We start from the raw sequence: 7688 nt of genomic DNA, 5'->3' as shown, positions 1-7688 counted from the left end.
CTGGGGAACGTACTGGTGGCCTCTAGAGTTCCTGCTTGCAGGTTGGAAGCGCCTTCATTCTCCACAAGACCAGAACGGAAATGTGGGACCAAGGAGGTACTTAGATCAGGACTGTCAAAGTCCCACGCTGGTTATGGCAGGCATCCTTCTTCTGGGGCCATACCTTCAATCGAATCCACGTGGAACCTGGGTGGCAGCAGCTGGACAGCGCTGATATTGCGGCTCCCCAGATGGGCACGCGAAAGCGCATGCACAGGTTGCCTATCACAAGCCCTATCGCTGAGCTGGGGCTCACGTAATAGTGACAGCCACGGTTTCCTTGGGAACGATCTCAGGGGCTTAGCCAAGCAAGTGCCCTCGGTTGCAGTGCCTTAGGGTCGGGCAATGGACCCTTGCTCACCTCAATCAATGCAGAGCCCTGGGATTTTATGAATCCGATAGGCTGAAGCAGGCTGAGAAACGATCTGGCAAGGATTCAGAAACGTCCACGGCGATCCATCAGTATCCCCACGATGTTTCAGGCTGGCGCAGACAGCATGAAGGTGCCTCTCATTGAATGCCCTCGCTGCTGGCATTTCCAGGTATGGTGGGCCTGCCTGTGGCGGGGCTGCTCTGTCCCCGAGGGGCTTCCCAGTAGAGAACAGAATCCCGCAGCCTTAGCAGCTGCCTGGCAGCGTGTGATTCCGTGAGACCCTCGAATTTCTCTGTGTGTTTTTCTGTGTGTATGTGAGTGTATGAATGTATATTTTTGAGTGTGTGAACGAGTGTGTGTGCATGTGTGGGGTGGGACTTGCTGACATGAATAGGGCCAGTGCCTACTTTCTGCTGCCAGTCAGAGTTTGCCTCAGTTTAAATGTTGCAGCTCTCCACATTGTTTGTTCTCCTGGTGCTTATTAAAGCCTCAGTGTAGTGGGGTCTGGCTCCCACCTTCAGGTGTTATAATTATCTGCTCATCTGGAGGCGAGTAACTCCTGAAAAAACAAGACAGGAACAACACAGGTACAATCAGTTTCCTCCAGGAGCCTTTGGTATTGTGGCACATCTAGTGCTGGAGGGACCCTAGCTGTCCCATCCTCAGGACTCTTGAAGGGCTCCAGTTGTGTCCTTAAACTTAGGTGTCTTTTCTCTACTTAGGATTCTTGTTTAAAGATCGATTGAAATGCATGTGTTGGAGTCAGCCTGGATTTCTGTATTTCTTATAGGCACTCATTGGATGCCACTGAATAGGGTTTCTGATTGACATTTGGAAGACCAAGCCTCAAAAAAAATTTTTTGAAATACGATTTGTAGGTGTTGAGTCTGCAATTAAAAGCCTTTTCTTTTTGTCATCTTAATTATTCTTCCGAATTACCTTCCTAATAAAATTTAAACACTCTGCCATCATCATGATTTACCATTTTTGAATGATTAATTTAGCTGACTCCTGGGACAGATTACAAAACAGTAGTTAGCCATGGTATGAAATAACAGTGTGGTTGGTATCAAAAAATAAATAAAGTGTCAGTCATATAAGGAAATGTTAATATGTTTACAGTAGATTGTAATTCTGTTTAGAATTATTTGGAATCTAGTCTAGTATAGAAATGCTCCAAAATTTCAGCCGAGTAATTTTTGAAAGCACTTTCTCCTTTTTCTGCCACTCTCTAAGGAATAGCGGTCTGCATATGGGTACTACAAAATCTTCGCAGAGAATTTCTGTGATTGGTGAAGCTTTCTATCACATTGACTTTCAGTTCTATCATATTGGTTTTCAATAGCACTTTCATTTCTATGACACATTTCTATATAATCTTTTAAATGGTAAATGTATTCTGAAATGAAGGATGTGAATTTTAAATGAATTAGATTTAAATAGTTTTTTATAAGACATTTTAGTTTGTTTTACATTCTCCAGGACTTCGACTGTGTGAGTACTTTTCCTTCAGTGCTTCTCAGTTGCCTAGAAATTATTTGTTTTCCCACACACATGCATGTGGGAAAATGTTGTGTGTAGTTTCGCCCAGGTTGAGACTTTCAGATGTAGAAGTTATTTGTGATGTTATATACCCTGAAACACTCTGAGTATATCATAATTAGAAACAATGAAGAAATATTGAGATAATCTTTTAAAATAATTTTCCCCACTTTATATCATCCATAAGTTATGTGTTCATTTACAGGTAAACTGCTAAAAAGTATATTTAATTGGTTACTTTTCTATTTCTTTTGCATAAATGTTGACAAAACTTTGTGGTCCTATACACATATTAGTTACAAAGAAATAAATTTTCGATGAGCTAACTTAAGCAATAATGCTAAGCAGAAAAAATTTAATTTCATCATTAATTAAAGACTAAACATATTTATATTTGTTCTTCAGAGAACCATCGGAGGAAAACATTGCTTCTCTCCTGAGGAAGAAAACATTTGGTGGAAATAACTTGAGCACTTTATGCATTGTTAAGATTGAGAAATTTCTGGACTAAAATTGATTACATTGCATGCAGGTTTTAATTGATTTTGTTTCATTCCATTATTTCCTGTGTGTCCAGAAAAACCTCCAAGAGAGAGAAGAAAAGAAGAGTCTGTGTTGCTAAGAAAGCCCAGGGCTGAAAATTGAAGAACATGATATGCAAATGTGCAAGAAACTTGGAGACAAGGAAAATCTTGTCAGGTAAGTTGAATGCTAAAACCTTGTCCTTAGGGATTAAGTGTCCATGCTTATTATTTTCTCATTGCAGAAATACCTGTAAAAATAATAGCAGTATAAGACCTTACTTAAAATATTCATTAGTTGAAACAATATTTCAAAAACAGATTTCATCCAAATATTAAACTCCCACACTTGGTTACACTCTAGATGTAGATGTAAATAACGGTGATAATTTGAAACAGGGAATTGCCTTTTTCTAGAGAAGACGTTTTGACAACAGTCTCTCTTTAGAGGTCAGTAACGCAATTTCATCTAAGAACTTTGTACTAAGGTCATAATGATTTATGTCAAAAAAAATTAAAGTTTCTAAGCTCCCTTAGCCGATTGTAAACGTTGAAATTTGAGTGAAATGCTTCTCTCTGGTGAGAAAAAGAAAGGTGAAAAGATGGCCCAGGAAGATTTTAGATTATGTTGTTTTAATTTCTTTGCTTCCTCTGGTACATTTTTTCTTTTAATCGGTCTTGACGCTAATTAGGAATCATAGCTGATGCAGCACGCAGGCTCTTCCCAACAGTTTTGAAGAAAGTAATCAAAATTCTGGGTGCGCTGGGCAAGAGAATGGGTGAACAAAAAGCTAATTTAAAAGAGGCATCAGACTCTGAATGGACAGTGGCACAAAGGTTCTTGCATTTGTTACAGATATTTTGTAAAGGAACTCGTTCTGATATCTTTAAAAAATTGCCTTCTGGTAAATTTCTGTCAAATTTCTTGAGGACACACATATTAAATATTTCTGAAATAATAAACATATTTATAAAACACAAGTATTAGTGTGGTCTGGTTCTTGAATATTTACTTGAAAATTAAAATTATTCTTCCAAAGTTTTATCTTCATTTCAAAAAGAATAAACATATTTTGGTAAAACAAATATATTAGTTCTTCCTAGGTTTTCAAATATTTACTTCCAAATCATTATCATCTGTTTTCACGGTTGAGAATGTCACTTGTCTTAATTTCTCAAAGAATGGCATGAAATCTGAAATTTTATGAAAGTTTTCATACCACCAGTGAGAAAGATCGAGTAAAAATAATAGGGAACGAGAATGTGCTTCAACAAATCTAAAAAAGTTGAAAGTTCTTGGCTAATATGTTTGAGGTAGTTTATGTAGAATGTCTTCTGGGCTATTCTGAAGGTTAAGTTTCCAAAAATATAAAGTAATGTACTGAGTAGTTCCATGCTCAAGAGATACACACGAATAATTAGAATGGCAGTATAAAAAAAATAACACCCCAATCGTGAGTGTAATAGAATAGTGTAAATGATACAACAAAAATAACAAAAAACAACAACAATCTTCTATAATGAAGAAGAATTTAATTCAACAATATTTTGGTAAGGTTGAGATTGCAGTTGAGGATGGTTAACTGAAAACAGTAATTACAAACATAGAGAGCTGGTGATGCTTTTATTATCAAAACATACATGAGAATTTGTTGTGTCTTCCTAATTGTCCATAAAATACCAGATTGGTTGAGGTCTTTTTGCTGTAGAACTAACTCTTTTAGTATTTATACAAACTAATTTGTGTGTGTGTGTGTGTGTGTGTGTGTGTGTGTGTGCACCCGCATTTGATATGAGTTTGTGGTATTTTGCTGTAGAAACTACAGGTCATATCAAAATTGAACCTGTTTAATGCCAGTGATTTCACAGAGCTAAGGAGACTGTGGTTGGCTAGGTGCATGCCAGGTGGCGGGTAGTGATCCCGGAGAGGGGCTTGGGGCGGTTTGCCTTTTTGGGCACTCTTCCCATCTTCTGTGGCAGAAATTTTTCAAGGAGGCTTGAACTCTGGCACAGGCCCTCTTCAGATTGCAAATGTGATGTTCCTGTGCTTAGCTTTCTTGGGGGTTCTCATCGGCATATCTGGACATCTGTCTTGATTTTGGATTCACCACACAGAACTGTGGAGATGTACTCTACACCTGATAGGCCGCCATGGGAAGACAATTCCAGGTGTCGCCACCTTTGGGGCACACTGGCCTTGTATCTTTGAGGTTGTTCCCTTCATGTCCAAACAGTAGTGCTGCGAAGTAAAAGTACTTGAGCTTGGAGATCAAGGCAGGGCCACTTGGTGGGTTTCCCAGGTCAAAATTTGGCAGTCAGCTCATGGGGCTGGGGAATGTAATGGTGTCACCAGAGTGCCCACTTCCAGGTCGGAAGCGCCCTTATTCTCCACAAGAGCAGAACAGAAGAGTAGGCCCCAAAAGGTACTGAAGTCACGACTGTCAGTGTTCTATGCTGCTTGTGGCATGCAGCCTACTTCTGGGGCTGCCCCTTGAGCCCACTCCACCTTGAACCTGGGCGGCGGCAGCTGGACCGCACTGATATTTCAGCTTTCCAGCTGGGCACAAGAAAGCTCATGCGCAAGCTGCCTGTCACAAGCTCTAGCGCTGAGCTGGGGCTCGGGTCACAGTGACAGCCACATTTTCCTGGGGAACGATCTGAGCAGCTTAGCCACGCACGGTCCCTGTGTGGCAGTGCCTCAGCGTTGGGCAATGAACCCTTTCTTTCCGAAATCATCGCCAAGTCCTGCGATTTTAAGAATCCGGCAGGCCAAACCAGGCTGAGAAACAATGTGATGGGGCTTCGGGGACGTCCATGGCGATCCACAACTATCCCCACTATGCTACGGCTGGCCCCGACAGCGTGAAGCTTCCTCTCATTGAAAGCCCTCATGACTGGGATTTCCAGGTAAGACTGGCCTGCCTGTGGCGGGGCTGTTGTGTCCCGAGGGGCTTCCCAGTAGAGAACAAAACCCCGCAGCCTCAGGAGCTGCCTGTCAGGGTGTTTCCGTGCAACTATTGGATGTCTCCGTGTGTCTTTCTGTGTGTATGTCAGTGTGTGTATGCATGTATATTTCTGAGTGTCGACCAGTGTGTGCACGTGTGTGTGGGTGGCACATGCTGACACGAGTGTCATCAGTGCACTCCAGCGCGGTTTCTCTGTTGTCCACCTACATTCTGCTGCCGGTCAGGGTTTGCCTCAGTTCGGGTGCTGCAGCTCCCGGCATTCTTTGTTTTCCTGGTGCTTTTCAAAGCCTCAGTGTTGTGGGATCTGGCTCCCACGTGCAGGTGCCATAATCACCTGCTCATCCGGAGGCGGGTAACTCTTGGGAAAACAAGACGGGAGCAATGGCGATCCAATGAATTTCTTCCAGGAGCCTGTGGAATATATAGAACTGGAGGGACCCTAGCTGTCCCATCCTCAGGACCCTTGAAAAGCTTTAGTTGTGACCTTAAACTTATGTGTCTTTCCTCTACTTAGAATTCTTGTTTAAAGATCGATTGTAATTCGTGTGTTGGAGTGTGTCATGATTTCTGTATTTTTTGTAGGCTCTCATTGGATGCCACTGAATATAAGTCGTGATTGACATTTGGAGAAGCACGTCTCAAAATTGTTTTTTGTAGTAAGAATTGTAGGTGTTGAATCTGCAATTAAAAGTCTTTTCTTTTTGTCATCTTAATTTTTCATCCTAATTACTTTCCTAATAAAATTAAAACACACTGCCATCATCAAGGGAAACAGATTTACTGTTTTTGAATGATTAATTTAGTTGACTTCTCATTACCTAAGGACAGATGACAAGATATAAAATTGCTATGGTATGAAAAAACAGTGTTCTTGGTATCATAAAGAAATGGAGTGTCAGTCTTGTAAGAAAAATTAATATGTGTAGAGTATAATGTTATTCTGTTTAGAATCATTTGGTGTCTAGTCTAGCTTGAAAATGCACAAAAATTTCACTTGTCTGAGTAATTTTTGAAAGCAGGCCTCCTTTCTTTTCCAGTCTCTAAGGAACAGCTGTCTGCATACGGGTACTACAAAATCTTTGCAGAGAATGTGCTGTGACTGGTGAAGCTTTCTATCACATTGGCTGCTAATACTCATGTACTTTGATTTCTATGACAAATTTCTATATAATCTTTTAAATGGTAAATTTATTCTCAAATGAAGGATGTGAATTTTAAATGAATTGGTAATTTATAAGACATTTTAGTTGGTTTTACATTCTCAAAAACTTTGGCTACGTGAGAACGTTTCTTTTATCACTTCTCAGTTGCCTAGAAATTATGTTTCCATAAACATAAATACCCATACACGCATGTGAGAAAATGTTGGGTGTAGTTGCGACAGAATCGGCATTTCAGATGTAGAAGTCATTTCGCATAGGTTATGAAACCTGAGAAGCTCTGAGTAAATTACAATTAGGAACAATGAAGAAATAGTGAAATAGGCTTTAAAATAATTTTCCAGAGTTCATGTATTCCATCAGTTATATGTTCATTGACAGGTAAACTACAATATAGTATATTGAATTGGTTCCTTTTGCATAAATGTTAACAAAACATTGTGGTCCAATATTTTCTTAATTACACAGCGCTAAATTTCAAGGACCTAACTTTATCAACAATACTGAAGGAGAAAATTTAATTTTATCAGTAATTAAAGACTAGGTATATGTCTGTCTTTTTCTTCAGAAAACCACCAGTGGGAAACATCGCTTCTCTTCTGAGAAAGAAAACATGAGGTTAGAATAACATAGCCACATAACACAGTTTTAAGTTTGAGAAATTTTTTGCCTAAATTTGTTTACTTCATATGCAGCTTTTTATTGGTTTTGTTTCATTCAGTTATCTCTTGTGTATCCGGAAAGACCTCCAAGAGAGAAGACAAGGACATTCTGTCTTGCAAAAAAGCCTAAGTTTGAAAATTGAAGAACTGAATATGCAACTTTGCACGAAACTTGAAGACAAGGAAAACCTTGTCAGGTAAGTTGGATGCTAAAACCTTGTCCTTATGGATTAACTGTCCATGGTTATTTTCTCACCCCCCCAAAAAAAACATGTAAAAATAATAGCAAAATAAGACCTTTCATAAAATATTTGTTAGTGGAAACAGTATTTCAGAAACAAATTTCATCCAATTATTAAGCTCTCACACATGGTTATATTCTGAATGTAGATGTAAATCAGAGTGATAATTTTACACAGGGAATG

The sequence above is a fragment of the Callithrix jacchus genome, chromosome Y (assembly GCF_049354715.1).
Source record: "Callithrix jacchus isolate 240 chromosome Y, calJac240_pri, whole genome shotgun sequence".
Classification (NCBI taxonomy): Eukaryota; Metazoa; Chordata; class Mammalia; order Primates; family Cebidae; genus Callithrix; species Callithrix jacchus.
Note: the sequence above shows the minus strand (reverse complement) of the source record.